This window comes from Misgurnus anguillicaudatus, chromosome 6 (assembly GCF_027580225.2).
Source record: "Misgurnus anguillicaudatus chromosome 6, ASM2758022v2, whole genome shotgun sequence".
NCBI classification, from domain to species: Eukaryota; Metazoa; Chordata; class Actinopteri; order Cypriniformes; family Cobitidae; genus Misgurnus; species Misgurnus anguillicaudatus.
The window spans coordinates 10,638,968-10,655,744 of NC_073342.2; the positions used below are offsets into that span (position 1 = coordinate 10,638,968).

General features: G+C 37.5%; 1 protein-coding gene across 2 annotated transcripts in view; it reads left to right on the forward strand.

The window, feature by feature from the left end:
* Nucleotides 1-16,777, forward strand: part of peak1 (pseudopodium-enriched atypical kinase 1) — a 49,159-nt gene that overhangs the window by 723 nt on the left and 31,659 nt on the right. Inside the window, exon 1 of one of the 2 annotated variants that reach the window (XM_055193026.2) lies at nt 13,658-13,790. The exons of the other annotated variant lie outside the window; for it this stretch is intronic. The gene's annotated coding sequence lies outside the window, so the exon portion shown is untranslated. Of the gene's footprint in view, nt 1-13,657; nt 13,791-16,777 lie in introns of those variants that run through there. 2 annotated transcript variants of the gene reach the window in all.

Here is a 16,777-nt window from a genome sequence, read left to right on the forward strand (position 1 = left end):
TTAGTCTTTTATAAACATGGGTAAAGATTTTAGTTAATAAGCATGATTTCTCAGTTGTCATTCTGTTAGGAATTTTCCATTATGAACTGTTCGGCATATTTTCATTATCAAATCAGGTATGAACCCACGTGTTTGCACTTGTGTACTTCATATTTTAACAACTATATGTGCGTGGGAAGCTAAAATCTTTGAGGCTTCATATTTTCTTTAGATTTCGAGCAGTTAAAGGGATAGTTCACCCAAAAATTAAAGTTATGTCATCATTTATGTTGTTACAAACCTTTATGAATGTCTTGGTTATTATGATAAACACAAAGAGAGATATTTTGAGGAATGTTTATAGCCAAACCATTCAGAAGCCCTATTGACATTCATAGTTATGGAAATAATAAATAATATGGAAGTGAAGTGAATGGGGCTCATGATCGGTTTGGTTATAAACAATCCGTCAAAATATTTTCCTTTGTGTTTATCAGAATAAAGAAATGTATACAGGTTTGTAACAAAATGAAAGTGAGTAAATGATGACAGAATTTTCATTTTTGGGTGAACTGTCCCTTTAACCATACCACAGTAACCATGGTTTTCACCATAGGTTCAACATAGGTTGCTATTGCTACTGTAAAATCATGTAACACACACACACACGATTTTCAAAAACCTTTTAAAATCTTGTTATTTTGTTTCATGGCTTATTCCAAGTAATCCCAGTTTTACCGTATTAGCAGTAACTTTTGTAATTTATAGGGGTGGCAAAGCTTTGTGATGTGTCCATTCCAGGAGTGTGTGTTTTCCTTTTTCTAGTGTCTACCTACTTTTAGTGTTTTGGTGAATAGTTGTCAAAAGGTTGTATTTTGGTTGTAGAAAGGATTTGAGCCCTAGGGAACAGGTGTGATTCAGCACTGTGGGGAGGGGGGGGTCTGCGTGCACATGTGTGATTATACTTTACTTTAGAGGGAGGACACTGCATCAGATCAGGACCTGAGAACAGGGTTGTTAAGCAAAGGATTAAATAGACCTGCTCAGCCTTGATCTCGAGTCGACTCAAGCTAATTTAAAAGGCTCTTTAGTGGAAGTTACTTACATTGAAGTGTGGTAAGCCAGGAATATCAAACAGGTTATGGGAGCAATGCACAATCGACCAAAACATTATTTAGTAAACGTAAAGTGCAAACTATACTTCTGCGTAGGACATACATCGTAGCCTCTCTACTGTAGGCTACACATCGGTATTCATTTATACTTCTGTGTTTTTGTTCGCGTCAATGTGCACTTACGCATGCAGATTGCTAGTAGGCATGTCCACGGGCATGTTACAATATATCAAGGCAAAAGGCAAAGAAGCAACAGCTTGTTGTGTATGTTGTTAGAGAAGCATCAGCAGTGATGGAGGTAAATAGAAAGCGACTATTTTTGCAGCTTGAGTTACACTCCTCAACTCGGTCCACCTTTGTTTTTACCATTGCAAGCGGAAATGCACATGCAACACAGTTTTTTTTTCCTGATGGGAGGGGTTCAGTACATAGAACTGACGCGTTGTTACATTTTTTAAAGAGGTGCACACATCAGGATATGCAGAGCCACTCACGTCCTACGCAGAATTAAAATCGCCCTTAATTAATCTTTCTCGGTGGTAGATCTTGTTTAATATGTTGTGTTTCACAGTTTGATACCAGTGGCTGGTTGCATATAAACTAACTGTTTAAGCTGTGTCCCAATTAGAAGGCTGCGACCCTACGGAGGACGTATTCTATGACCAATTGCGTAACAGCAGCACGACTGAAGGCTAGTAAGGCTCTCCCAGTTCGAAAGGCTACTTAAAGGAATAGTCTATCCATTTTCCATATTAAACTATGTTATTACCTTAACTAAGAAGAGTTGATACATCCCTCTATCATCTTAGTGTGTGCAAGTAAGCGCTGTGGCGCGCAGCGACACTTTGATAGCATTTAGCTTAGCCCCATTCATTCAATGGTACCAAACAGGGATAAAGTTAGAAGTGACCAAACACATCAACGTTTTTCCTATTTAAGACGAGTAATTATATGAGCAAGTATGGTGGCACAAAATAAAACGTAGCACTTTTCTAAGCTTAAAAGAGGAACTATATTGTATGGCGGAATAGTGCTATTCCGCCATAAAATATAGTTCCTACAGTGCTTACGTGCACGCACTAAGATGATAGAGGTATGTATTAACTCTTCTTAGTTAAGGTAATAACATAGTTTAATATGGAAAATGAAGCCTCTAGACTTCTAGATCAGATTTTTTCTTTGACTATTTACACTATTTGGCTAAAATCAGACAGCTGTGTGAACTGTTCGTGGTCCTGAACTGCATCGCACGCTCAAAAGAACAATACTACGTCACGCGCAGCACGCATTTATATGGAAATTAACGTCCACAAGACTCAGGGCTCGCAAAATCACTAGCCCGACGTCCCGGGGCTATTGTGCTTTGCAGTCGGGCTATCAAAATCATCCCCGCCCTGCCCGTTGGGCTATCTTGACTTATAGGGAGGAAAAATATACAGCATTCAAATGCTTATGCATTCTCTCACACATCTGGATGGATAATTGTGGTGTATGAAATTCAGGCATCTGAATTGCATTTGAGCGCGCGCTCAAATGCAATTTGAGCGCGCGCTCGAGTTTTACTTTCACTTTCGCGCAAAGCCGCAGTACAGGAAGCAATCCGTACTGATTTGTCATGGATTTGTGGTGCAAAATCCTCCAACTTTGTCCTGTCAGTCATTACTATCCCCACGTAAAAAAAAATTAAATCTCTCGCAGCAAGCTTCAAAGTGATATAGACTTTGAAGTGATATAGACCACTGTATGGGCAGTGAAGAGAATTACGAAAAAGGCTACATGTGACTGTGCAGAATCGCTCTTAAAGCAACAGTAGCCCCTATTTTTCTGATCGAAAAAATTATCCAATCTGTAACTGCATGATCCAAACTGTGAGTTTTGTGACCCATTGAACCACTATTAAATGGTGAGTATATCTGGTGTGGAGATAAGCGGGAACAGTTGGTTTGCATGAAAATCCATTTTTTTTCAAAACAACAACAACAATAGCAGATTAAACTAGGGATGCACGATATATCGGCCGACATATAGTTATCTTTATTTTTAATATTATCGGTTATCGGTCTGATAGCAAAATTAGGCAGATAAATGAAATCCGATAAATGATGGATTATTTTGGTTTGTTGAACCACTTCACTTGCTCATTCCTGGCCATGTGAAGTTTTGATTGGTGCTTTCTGTGACATAGCACGAAGATGACACGTGTTGCGGTCTTACGAAGAGTATGCTAGCAAAGACAAGATGTCCGCGGTTTGGGAGTTTTTCATTGTGAAAATAATATGAATATTTATCGGCCTATATATATATCGGTTATCGGCCCCCAAATATAAAGAGTTATCGGTATCGGCTAGGCATGGGCCGGTATAAGATTCTGGCGGTATGATAACCTTTAGCAAAAATACCACGGTTTCACGGTGTTGCGGTATTGCCATTGCAACACTAAAATGTGTTACTTTCAAATGCTGGGTAAAAATAAAGCCTTTAAATTATAATATGCTTTCAAAAAATATATAGTATTTTCGTAATGTATATTAAATGTAAACATCAAATCAATCACATGACTTAATGATTTAATGAATTTTGTATAAACACAGCTCATACCTTGGAGACGGTATCACAGAACATTTTAGTGGTTTTGAAACCTTGACTGTTTAAAACCTCGGTATACCTTGAAACCGGTTATCGGCCCATGCCTAGTATCGGCCAAAATTTCCATATCGATGCATCCCTAGATTAAACATTGCGGTTAGATGCCCTATTGGCTTTGTATTGGCAAAATTTGGCCCGTGGTAAAACTAATTGAGGAACCCTGTGCTATGCCCACAAAGTCAAGTGGCATTTTCTTATCTGTGACTTTAGTTAATATGTCAGATTCAGAATGTTATGTGTTATTTGTATTTTGATAGATGTTTTGTCTCATTAAAAGTAATGTATTATTTATTCGGGCTACTTGCATTCATTTCGTCTCATTTCAGTTCTCTTTGTGGACTTCAGAGGCTGCAAATTGGGACACAGTTTTAGTCAGCAAATTTTTTCTATAAGACTACACTGAAAAAAATGATTCATTGAATTTAATGATTTTTTTGGGGTGAGTGGTTGCAATCAATTTATTGAAGCTACATTTAAACAAAAAAGATTAGTAACGTAAAATAAAATATAAAACTTTTGTTTAAATGTAGCTTGAATGGATTGATTGCAACCACTTACCTTAAAAAAATTGATTAAATTCAATGAATAATTTTTTTCAGTGTAGTCATCCTTTTTAACTAGTTAGTCAGAATAGTTCCTAAAGCCCGGAATACACTGCACGACAATTGGCTGTCCCAGACGAAAGATTGCCATCGTGAAACTATCGTCGCGATTTCTGTGATCGTGGCTCTCCATCGGTGGTCCTATGTCGTACAGTGAGAGAGGTTCAAAGACGGCCGTTTTCCCGGTCTTGCATCCAAAGATAGTCTACGATAGTTTTCTGGCAGTGTCAGAAATTCGGCATGATCACCGCACAGTGTGTTTGCTGCTACGACCTGCGCGCCGGTATTTGTTTACCACAAGCGTATGCTGGTGACGTTGAGCAACGTGTGACGCTGCCGCCGAAGCTTCCGTGTCATCATCGTACAGTCTACACGCCTCTCGTACCCGCGTTTAAACGATACATGTCGCACAGTGTGATAAGGTAATGATCTTATAAGAGGACAAAAATCGTGCAGTTTATTCCGGGCTTAAGACATAGTCTAAACGTAGCAGCAACGTTTATGCAGTTGGCCCTAGAAGAGGTAGATTTGAAATTATGATGTTAATTTTGAATTCTTGAGTCTGAATTCTTGAGGTGAGCCTAATTTTTTTTATTTTTTGGTTTTCAAGAGCCTACATTTTACAAACCGCAATAAAGAGCATTTGACAGGCATAAAGGCCAAATCATAATACACATTAATACAAATTGAACACAGACACAAGTTACTACACAAGCTGGGTTTCACATGATGTTGTGTAAGCCGAGTGAGTCCAATTCATAACACAACACAAGAACGTGTCACATCGCGCATTGGTCAGATGTTCTTGTACTTGCATGAGGTATGTTGCTGGCCTGAAACTGATGCTGGTAGTTCACCTCTGTATGGTGCGGCGTGTGACAAGGCCATTAGTGTGTTTGTAAAAATAACAGGTGGCGCGTGTGTGACTCACACATGCACATCGAGAAGAAAAGTGTTTGTTGTGGGAAGTCCGTGTTATGCAGCTGGTGACAGACGGACAGACAGAGTTATGGGAGCATTTTGCTCCAGGTGTTTGGTATGAGACACACATAATCTCTAGTTTCAGCCAGACAGGTTTAAATATACACTGTGCCCAAACACTCCCACAGGCTTCTGACTCTCTCGTAAGTTCATGTTCAAGTTTAACGAAGCTTTATTGCACATAGTAGCGCAAAGCAATATTTCGGTTCTGCACATTAAGTTTAACGCGGAGGTATATATCAGCCTTAACTCGGTTTCGTTACAGAAGTCAGAAACCTTTCACTGATCTGATGGCCAAAGCTGTAACAAACACCTGCCTGTTCATATTCATTTTATTGGATGTCCGATACTATATAATATCAAGCAGTATCTATACTAGGACATCATGAACCTTGTGACCCTGTCTGTGAAATCGAGCCTGAAGTCTTATAATCAAAAGTTGGATTTCAATCAAAAATTTTTACTCAGTCAGTATTCAAGATATCAAGGTTATATTTTCACAGAATGTCTTTACATTATTTAGGATGATTTTAAATACAAAACAGTAAATTACAAAAAATTACTTATGCTGGGTTTTTACGGGGCAGGCGGGGTCACATTTTTTTAGGATGACAAATTTCTACTATTGCACATTACATATTGCCCAGTCAGTATGATTAATGTGTACTAATGGTACATCAAAGATATCTGGATGGTGTACTACTGGCTGATTTTTTAAATATTTTTTTGCCGTATGCATCAGTGCATGCATTTCTGCTGCTATTACCTATCTTTGAGTTACATAAGAAGATTGTTTTAGGATGCTTATGTGATATCAATTTTTGTGTTATAGTATGTCTCAGTAATGCTGTACTGTCATAATTTAAACTAAAATGAGTGGTTATAAAATAAAATTATTTTAATTTTTATTCACCTTCATGCCATCCCAGGTGTATGACTTTCTTTAGCTGAACACAATCAAAGTTATATTAAATAATATCCTGGCTCTTTTTAGCTTTGTAATGATAATGAATGGTGGCAAGGGTCGTAAAGCTCAGAAAAGTGCATACGTCCATCATTAAAGCTCCCATAACACAAGCTGTTTCTGCATTTCTGATTTAAATATGAAGTACTTATAGAGTAATATTACATCCTTTATATCTCCGAAGAGTCTTCAGTTTAATCAGATTTATAAAAGACAGATTAGCTCGATTCTTTCTGATAACGTACAAAAATTAAGAAGGAGGAGTTACTACCGCGGGAGGAGCAAGTACGAGTCATGCAACACTTTATACAACACTGTTTAACTTATGATTCACTACATGTTTGTGTCATTTATGTAATATGCACTTGCGCACCTATTTCCAAAGTAACACAAAAGTCTTACTTACCGCATGCAACTCATGACTCGGTTGAGAAATCCAGCGTTAAACAAACCCACAAGCAAAACGCCACTGCCACCCCGGACAAACAAACTATGTCCATTGTTTCCATAAAGCTGGCTTTCTTCTCCTTACATCCAAAAACACACATCTTCATTCATGCCATTGTTGAGTCTTGATATTAAACAAAGGTATCACGTGAAGTTCTAGCGTCTCCCACTGATTGACGAGTGGGCGGGGTTTTCCGGGCGAAGTGCCCACAAAAATAAGTGATACAGAAACCCCTGAAGCGTCAGCTGGGCCCGTAATAAAAAAAAACTTTCCGAAACTTATACGAAGTGCATTCGGCACAGAAATACTCTGTAACACTTCCAACTGCTTTTTTGACACTTTGCCTGTGTTTAGCATGAGGAAACAACTCTATAACTGTGTTAATAAGTCAGAATGCTTGAAATACCATTAAACCACACCTTTAATGTAAGCCAAATGCTTTATTATATATCTTCTAAAGCGAATCGCTTGAGCGAAAATGATAAATGTTTCTAGTTTGTTTAGTAATCAATATATTAGTGTTATTATTAGCTTAGTATTGTAAACATTTTAAAATGGTGGCTCATTTAAAACGAATCTCTGATTCATGTGTGTCTTATAACTTGTTATCATAGGGATGTTTTACGACACTTGAGAATCCGTTGGGGTTTGACATAATCGATGTATGACCATATTTGACTTTATTTCATAGCTTGTTGTAGGGGTGGGCGATAAACCGTTGGATATGACAAACTGGTAGAAATTTGTCAACCGGTAGAGATTTTGGACTATTGTCTCTATCGAGGTTACGTGACCACGTCACATTGCTGTGCGTGCGGTCACGAAAACTTAACGTTTGTACATGTATTTAAGCACCACAGTTTTAAAACAAGTGATTTTAAGCCATTGAAACACAAACAACAGTGCTAAATGCGCACATTGTTTATGTGTGAGAGAAGCGCGCAAGTTGCGCATTCGCTTCTCATTGAGCTTGTGAGCATTTTTGCCGCTTTATTTGCCTTAAATACACATGCGTCAAAATTTCCGTCTTTGCAAGTATCCTCATAAACACGACAATTTAAGGCTTAAGAGAAAGTAAACAGCTGAAAAAGGAAACTGCATGTGTAACAGTATATTGGATCCGGACTTTGGTCTTAAAGGAGAAGTTACCCAATTTTGTTCCTGTCTGTTACTCATGTTTTTGTGAAACATCTCTCTTGACTAAATCACTTTTCTATTTTTAATAAGATATATAATGTACATCATTCTTTCATCACTTACTGTTTATCTTGAGTGAGCTTGAGTTTTTTTTTTAATCTTTTTTATGCTTGTACGAGTTTTTTTTTTATCTTTTTTATGCTTGTACAAGTTTTTTGGAATTAAATATTTTAATAACATAAAAACCTTATCAAAAGATTAAAAACCTCTACCGTGATACATGGGTGATTCTCACGAAAACTTGTTTTTAAAAATGTCAAGCATGAAAAGGTAAAAATTGCTTAAACTTTTTTTTCCACCAGACATTGAAAAACAAAGTCTGGAGTAAATGGGAACATTAATTTTAAAACTTTTACTTATCATTTAACACTTTTTGTAACATAATTTTAAAAAATTGTCCTAAAAAAACTCATTACCGCAACAGTCAGAAAACATCAACTCTAACATATTTTCAAAATGACATGACAAACCTGAAAGAACATAATTTGGAGATTCTGCACATGCATTTAAAATCAAAGTATTATGCTTCTATTAATTAAATTAACATTTAATAAGCATCTGTTGCGGTAATGATAATCAAAATGTCGTGTAAGCATTCTGACACGACAATATTTCAAATTAACTGTAAAAAAAAATGATCTTACCTGGTAGCCATCTTGAAGTAACTGGTCCATGTGCTTGGTCACTCAAAATCAAACTTTATTAAAATTCTGTATGTGTGCTTAAACTGTTCTCAAAAAGTGTTGCGGAGGATGAGAGCATCAGGCATGGACACATCATTTTCCTAATTTTTCTTCATTATTATTATACATGAATATTCAGTAAATATTTTTTCTGTCATCTGAAGTAGTCTAGCAAAAAATCCATTTATTTTTTTCTTAATATTTTTGTGTTAATTTGATTAAATTACAACATAACGCATGTTCAAACACAGCCGGACACATTGCAGTAATGCGAATTTCAGCAGAAAATGAGATAAAATTTACAATTATAAATTCTTATGTTGAAATCACACATTGTGCAAGGTAGAACACAGTATTGTGTTAATTCTGATGCTTTTTAATGTTACTATATTGCACATTTTAAAGCTAAAATCATTAGTGCCGTGGTGTTTCAATGGTTTCGTGAGAATCACCCACATATTGTTATCATGATATAAAATGAATCCTATCGTAAAATAAAATTTTGATCATATCGCCCACCCCTAACTTGTTGTAATGCTGCTTAATTCTGATTGGCCAGTTGTGAACTTGTGACATTTGCAGGTTTGTTATTCCCAGATAACAACCACTCAAAGTTAAAAGTAATAACACATTTGTAATCTGGATGCTGCAAATCATTTTGACTTGTACAGTTTAATATTTCATAAAAAAAATTAATATAAATGTATTTTAATAACATATATTACATTATATTTACAAATTATTAAAAATGTGTGTTTGTGACATTTGAACGTCTTATCTTAAAACCGAAACTAAATCTTTTTTTTTTCGTGGATTCGTGAAAGGTCTGCATTTGTTAAAAATGAATATTGAATTCAATATTAAATGTTCCTTACCTTACTTATGAGGTTAATTGCCGTGTAATAAGCAGGATAATGTACAGGCAGACGGTTGTTATCATGAAATAAGCCCTTGATCACATTGTCTGGGCTTATTTCTGCGATAACAGCCGGCTGCCTATACATTATCCCTTTACTCAACGCACATATTTCTGATTGAATTTGAAATGCTGAAAGGGGATCTGCAGTGGACATGTGTGATATGCAGTTGAGTTTCAGTCAATTTGGCATCATCATAACAACATCAGCAGTTCCCATGGCAACAAGGTACCAGTTAGCTGAGAGCTCTTTTGAGGGGATAGCAGCTAATCCTGGCAAGGTCTGCAAAAATGATCTTGAAAAAATAAACATTTTTAAACTGTGATGTGTTGTCATTTGAAGTTGGTTTGAAACTCTTGAGTCAAACAGGAGTGTTTTACCTTCTGGCCCAGGATCTGTTTATGTGTGCATGTGTGTCGATGGATAGCTCACACCATCTGCTTGTCATAGCACCTCAGGACCTAAATGTGATTTACTGGCAGGATTTATGATCTGATAATCCACAGTGGGAATAGTAAACTTATAAATAGAGGGTGATGTCATACCTGATGTCATAATTAAGACATCTTTAACATTGTGATGACTGTGTATTTCTGTTTAAGTGATACCCACGGGAATCGTTATATCAAAAACATGTTTCCTCTAGACAGACTGCCCCGATTTGCCCTAATTGTCATGGCGCTGGTTCGTCCTTGTTCTCATGGAAAAGGAATTTGCAGGAGTGCTTGGATTGGCTCAATGCACATGTGGGTTGTGTCCGTAAGGTCTAGTCTGCTCTTCCAGTACTCTTGTCCGACCCACATTTTGGTCCCACCTTGGTTGCCCCTCCTACAATGTCTCAGCCTCGCCTGTGTAGCGCTCCAGAAAACATGTCTGCCACTTCAGGCTCATTTTGAGACTTTTATAATGGTAAATCAAGTTTCCAGAATCAATTTAGTCCTCCCTGAACTGTGTTTGGCTTGGCATGAGAGTTAGAAAATAGAAAATTGGAATACATTCACTGAAATGAAAAAATCTCATCACATCTTTACAAAACCGCCTTTGGATGAAAGTTAAAGGAAGACATTATCAAACAATTGTGCGAAAGGGAGAGAAACAGAGCCCACGGGCAAACAGAATAGTAAAGCAGATATGATACACCAAAGGAAAGAGAGATATACTGTAAAAAAGACAGGGAAAGAGAGTGGAGGCGGTTTGAGGTTGGCGTCGAAAGACAGTGTAGGCTGTGCTAATGTTGATATTTTGGAGCCGGAGTTTTGGCTTTAGTTCATACTAAAGTTTCCCATCGAAGTTGCATAATTGCCTTCCTCATCGAGGTTGCATAATTGCCTTCCCCAGTTATCTCACACATTCAAACAGCTGTACAAACTGTTCTGAGCTGCATGTACGTTCATCTTTCAGGCCCAAAAGATACAGTTTACTGATCAATTTGGTTACAGTAATAGCAGCAAGATATTGAAATTGGCCAAATACCGCAAATGCACAGTACCGCAATATGCATACCGCAATAGTATGCTGAGGTGCAAAAAGTATTTGCCAATATAAATAGTATCTTATTAATATTTACACTTATTTGATTATTACACAAATTTGATTTGCACTTATATGTAATATGCTATTTATACTTAGCATCTTTCGTTATTTGCACTAAGTGTAAATAGTAGCTATTGCTATTTGCAGTTTGTTTAACCTAGCCTGGATTTCCCTATGCTGCCTTGCGCGCAAATTTATTCACACTGCAAGTCTAGCACGTAAACCATGGGCCAATTTTTCCCCTGAAATAGGGAACCAATCACAGAATGGGGAGGGGCAGTAAGTGATGACGACATCTGTGCGACACACCGAAGCAGTTTTGTTTATCCAACACGGCAGCAGACGCTAAGTTACTTTTCGATGCAGCCTTAGATAGTGTGCTAAAGAGTTTATTTAAAAAAATAGCAACTTTTGGCGTTAAACAATTTCATATCCAAGAAGGATGTTTGGATATGGCAAGACATGATATCCACGGAGTTTTATAGGACCAACCTGCTAAGCATCGTCGTTGACGAAGTCCATTAAACTTATAAGTAGTAAGTGGTATTTATTAATATCAAATTGTCATTATGCCTGCCTACTGTGGTTGTCACTGTGCCACTAAGCTGTGTTGCTTTTCAATATCAATATACAGCTACCGGTTTAGTTGCATAGCTTTCAGCTGTGTACACGTACCTGATAAAAGTTGTTGAAGCTTGAATTTATGCCGCTCTACATACGTAATTTGGTGTAATTGAAATGATTGGCTATGAGCTACATACAGAGACATTTGATAGACATTCGTAGCGCCCAATAAACGGATCGGGCATTCGTAAACCACGCCTCAAAAACGAGAAAATCAGCATGTGGTCCCAGACCACGTCTCATTCTCTATGAGACTGGTCTGGTGTTAGCCAGGCTATGTGTAACTAGTATCTAACGCTATTTTTATTTAGTGTAAATAGCCACTGCAATTGTAATATAATTTAAATAGATTTTACAAATTTAAATCATTATCGTTTAGCATATCGTACGCGGTATTGCATATAAGTCTTTTTTTAGGTTATGACCTTATAATTATTAGAGCTGTGTATCGGCAATAATCTCGCGATACGATAAAAACCCACAAAACATTGCTTGCCGTGCGATATATGTTACGATACATTGCAGAGGATTATCATAGGATATCATTTTAGGAAAGCTCTCATTAAGAACATATAACCATAGGCAAACCTTAGAAAAAAGAATTGTGGTGTGCCGTATGCTAGTACTTCCTAGTATATACTATGCTAGTATAAGAAGAATGCTATCAATATCAAATGCTAACAAATTACGAAACTCACGTGTCTATATTTTCTTACACCCTTAATAATTATACTGCATTATTGGACCTATCTCTCTGGCAAACTATTTTGCAAGCTAACAATTCATGTACGATGTATAAAGTTATTATATATTAAATTAATGTTATTATATTAATTTTCATTCATTGTTTTTTGCGGGTAGCCGCATAACATATGATATCATGCGATGATTGCACTAACGTATTTATAACGTATTCGTTTATTTATCTGAATAATAACACTGATTTAAACATGTTTGCAGCTTGCATGCTTGTGTAATGTTTCTTGTCTCAGCCTTTGAAAGTTGTTAATTATACGGGCTCATTTATCCTACAGAGATTCTTGTCCCTCAGCCCTACAGGAAGTGATGTCAGAACCTCCACCCTATCTTATGAGTCCCATAAGAAGTAATTACCCTAACAGGGGTTTGTGTAATTGCATACGAACAGCTCTCTCACTCACGCACGCACACACACACGCGCGCGCGAGCACACACGTATTCTCTGAACTCCCTGTTGTGTAAATATTAGCAGTGCAGCCTTATAAAGCATTAACAGTGACTCACAACTCAGTACAAGACACCTTATATAGAATTGTACATTTGTTGTTTAGGTATCTAGCAGTGGTACTTCCCTACATGTGAAAATATCAACTTGTGTATCTCAGTCTTGCTATCTGTTTATCTCCAGGGAGATTTTAAGGTCATAATGCCATAATCGGTTCTGGATGCTGATTGGCCGATAGTGATGCCATTATGGTGACACAGGAATGCAGGAATGAGATCTGTTTTCCCAAAGCCACATCCTGTGAACATAAACGCACCGACTGAACCCGAAAACCTCTGATATCTGTATTTATTTAGCATCTGTTCTCAGACCGAGCAACTGAGGGAGGTTAATAAAATTCATCCAGTGTTAAAGAAACGAGCCAAATTTTGTTTTTGTCCATGGATAGACCCCATTCGCACACACTCGAGTGGGTGACAGAGATGAATTCCTCTGGTTTCTGTCACTGTAGCCGCTGTTTAGTCCTAGACATGGTTGGAATGCGGCGCGGCATGAGAATGTTATCAACCCTCACGGACACACAAGGGTAACAAACCGCACATTTGTGGCCTTTAAACAGAACAGCGTGTTATACATCCTAACACACCTGAATTATAAAGCACCATTTTCATTTAATTCTTCTATGCATGTCTCATTGAGGCTTTGAAAAGGGGGCGGGTTTGCAGTTTGTGTTAGTATGCTGTCTGTTTGTGTTTAGTCGGGTTCGGCCTTTGACAGCACACCCACAGACCACCCTCACACCATTTACGGTCAGTGACTTTATGATGCACACAAAAAAGGAAATAGCTTTCAAACACCGCAAGCTTCATTCTAAGTGTCTGGCTTTGCTTGATTTCAGTAAGTCAAATTAGTTTTATATTCGATGTTTTGTTTGGGAACTGAACTAGCTTGTCGATAATATAAATTGCATTTTTTATATGAGACTAAAGTAGTAATTGAGTCAGGGTTACTCTGTGACTGTACTTCTCTCGATTTCTCTTTTTGTTAGGGTTCGGGTATTGATTACTGTTTGAAACTTGCAGACAGAGAGTTCAAAGCATGTGTGTTGGTTAGTTGTCTCCCAGTGTTTCCTCGGGACAGCTGCTTTGACCGGCTTACTGTGTTCAGGAAGATCACAGGCATTGGGGGCCCCCAGGGTCCCAGCATAATCCTGAAAGTCATCCGACTACACCCAGTCCTCTTCATAGTGCCCTGTTATTGCAGCTGTACATGAGGATGCTGAAAATCTCTAAACATGGTCCTTCTAATGGACAATTACTTAGAAATGGTAACTTTTATGTAATGCATTTGGGTGATTTTCACGAAATCCAGATTTAGAAGGTGTCCAGAATTTTTAAAAAGCCCTTGAAGCCAATTTTTTTTGCACATAAGAGATTAAGGTCTGAACTAACTATAACCATTATTTTTAGAGGATTTAAAAATATAATTCCCATAGAATATTTAAATTTTTTTAGATTATCATAAAAAAATTATCATTACCGCAACATGATATTACATTAAATATATGCATTTACAAGCTCGTGTTTCGGTAATGAGAACTAAAAAGTTGTCTAGGTACTATGAGAGAAAAAATAGCCATCTTGAGTGTCACAGTCAATTATGTCACTTACAACAAATTATTTTTTGAAAATTTTAAATGATTGAAAATTGTTGCGGAGGATGAGAAAATTGGTCTTGGACACATTTATATTTCTTATTATTGTCTCTACATTTACCAATGATCACCAAATACCACATGTTTCTTTACTGTAAATGTTTATAGTATAACATGCACTGAACCTTTTTATTTTTTAGAATTTTTAATTATGAATATTTCCATGTCAAATAACCCAAATCCAGTCATGGACACATTGCGGAAATGAACATTTCTCCTTAAATGTGGAAAAAAACAACAAAATTGGTTTGTATGATGTCATTTGAAATCATGTGCAAATAGTACATGAAGATATATTTGTAGCATTCTTATTTACTTTTTTATCTAAATGTTTCTTTACACCTCATAAGTCTAATTTCGCGAGAATCACCCATTTGTCAAAAAAAAATTGTGAGAAATTAATGTATGTTTTGGGAGAGTTTTAATCTTAAGAAAAATAAATTATTTATTTTTACGTTTATGCATTTGGCAGATGCTTAACCAAAGCGACTAAGCCATACATATTTATTAGCACGAGTTACTCTTCTCTGTTATTTATATGTGTGTGTGTGTAATCTGTATGCTGTATTTATGAAATTTCTGTCCTAGTTGCACTAAGCTCGTGTGTAGCTCTTCAGTAAACCTCAACTGTCTGAATTATTTTAGATCGTGCCCGCGTGGCTAATGTAGGTCGATGCAAAGAATTGATCTGCTAGGAGAGAGGAATGAAACTGGAGAGGCAATAAAAGATGAAGCTATTGTGTCGTAAAGATGAGTTGGTTATGTAAGGCATGCATATGGAAGCTGCATGCACACCGCAGGGATGCCGGTGTTTGTGCGTAAGCTGCAGTTCGGTTTCTCATTATTATTCACTGTGTGATTAGAGTCAAGCTTTGATCCTTTATTCAGCTCACTGAGGGAATCTGTCATCCCTTTGATACACACATACATATAAACAACAAGTAATCTGCATGATTCGCGCTGAACCTGTTCCTATTGCACCACTCTGTTAAACATGAGAACATGTTTTTGTTCCCTCAGGGTTCATGAAAAGGCCGATCAGGTCTGTGATTTGAGAAACGAGGAGGGTTCAAGAAGCTTGACTTGGCAGCTGCTTATATTATGTGAGGTCACAGAGATAATTTGTTAAAGGGACCATGCAATGTATAATAGGATTTCCCTATAATAGGTTTTTGCTCGTGCAGAGGTCTCTCTGAGGCGGTTTGCACTTGATGTTAGGATGTGTTTTCGTCGGTCAGATCACAAGTGGACGACGCTAAAGACACGTGTAAACGCTTTGAGCTCGTCCACTTTCGACCACTTTCAACCACATTCAGAGGGAGTCGAAATCGGATTGCTTTTGTAGTGTAAACGTGTATGTAGTTGAAAGTTTTCGAACAGTCACACGAGGCCGCCTTCTCTCTGCCTTCTTATCTAATCTGAGGTACTGAGCACAATGTTTTACATCTTTTTTGACTTGTAGCATGAACACATAGTGTACATTACAGCATGTACAAAAAAGCTCGCGTTTAAACGAAAGCAGAGTGACTCGCCCACAGTCTCCACAGACCACCCCCTCAAAGTAAACAGGACAGAAGCGGTCGAAAGTGGACAAAAGAGACGGATTTAAATAATAGGTGTAAACAGAATGTGTCTCTCTCTTTCAATTGTGATCTGATCGACGAAAACACATTTTAATACCAAGTGTAAACAGCCCCTCTGGTGCACAGGTCTTTTGAAGCGCACGCAAGGAGCTGCGCTGCCAAATAAAGCAAGCACTTCCCGCACATAACGCTGTTAATCGTTGTAAAGTTTTCTGAAGTATAAGCAAGCTAAGATAAAACTCTTGTTTATATCATTGGCGCTTGCACAGCTAGAGCAATGTAGTTTGACGCTCATAGTACACACATCTTTGATCAAAAAGATGAGAAAGAGATGCAACGGTTAAGCGCCGGCGTTCACGGTTTTTCTGCGCTGAGAGTTCAAATATACTCAACTTTGGGTGAAAAGCTCAGCTCGTCAATGTCACTCTCACTCGGCTGTCTAATCCCAGTGGAGGAGGTGTGGGACAAATATCACAACAACTAACGACTTATAAACAAAGCAGAAGTATCATAGCAACCAAAGCACTCAGCTGCAAAAAAACTGCCAGTCGGTGTCCGTAGTGCCAGTAGTGCTCAATTGACCTACT